The sequence below is a fragment of the Microtus ochrogaster genome, chromosome 19 (assembly GCF_000317375.1).
Source record: "Microtus ochrogaster isolate Prairie Vole_2 chromosome 19, MicOch1.0, whole genome shotgun sequence".
Lineage (NCBI taxonomy): Eukaryota > Metazoa > Chordata > Mammalia > Rodentia > Cricetidae > Microtus > Microtus ochrogaster.
In genome coordinates, this window is record NC_022021.1 from 58,662,379 (window position 1) to 58,663,245 (window position 867).

General features: G+C 44.6%; 1 pseudogene; it reads right to left on the reverse strand.

The window, feature by feature from the left end:
- Positions 1-867, reverse strand: part of LOC102002101 — a 1,532-nt pseudogene extending 665 nt beyond the window's left edge.

Here is an 867-nt window from a genome sequence, read left to right on the forward strand (position 1 = left end):
AAAGCCGTCATCATAATCATCTGGATCCTCAGCAGGCTGAATGCTCATATAAGGTTCTCCTTTCTCCATGCGAGACTGTCTCTGTCGACTTTCTTCCTCTAACGCAGCTTCGGCACGACTTTTTGCATTAATATATGCAAGGTAAGCAGGGGAATTGTGATAGGCCTTCATAGACTCATTGTACTCTATCTTTTCGGCTTCGTATTCGTTTAAATATTCTTGTTTCTCTTCATCAGTGAGATCTCGCCACATGCCACCAATAATCTTGCCAATTTCCCACAACTTTAGGTCAGGGTTGGAAGCCTTTACTTGGTCCCAGTCCTTTCTGCTGTACCTCATGTAGGGCATCAGCGGCTTATCTGGTGGCTTTGGAGGCTTTGGAATCGTGATACCAGATGACGCCGTGACCCGGCTGTTGGTGCCCGGGTTCCCTCCCAGCCTGTAGTTGTTGTAGGCGAGATGACTGTATGGATTGTATCCCACAAACCCTGGTGTGCTGGGCATTTGTGTTGCAGGAGCTGGGGTGGGAGGTGGGGCATAAGATGGTCTTTTTGACATTTTGGAAGATTAAGTTCTCAGTTCCTTAAGAATGAATCTGAGACACCGCGGGCCGAAAAGGCCGTTATATGGCTTTTTAATTTATCATTACTGGTGTTCATTAATATGGGTCTTAGTATAGATGATGTTTTATGAGGGTTCTGTGGCTTTTTAATGCTATTTTGGCATAATGGAATAGGAGTTAGAATAAGCTGATACACCGTGTTGGCCTCAAGAACAGAAGACATGACAGTTACAGTTTTCAGATTTACTCCACAAATTCTGGAATTCCAACATCTTCCCTCCCAATGCATGGTACCCTAATGCATT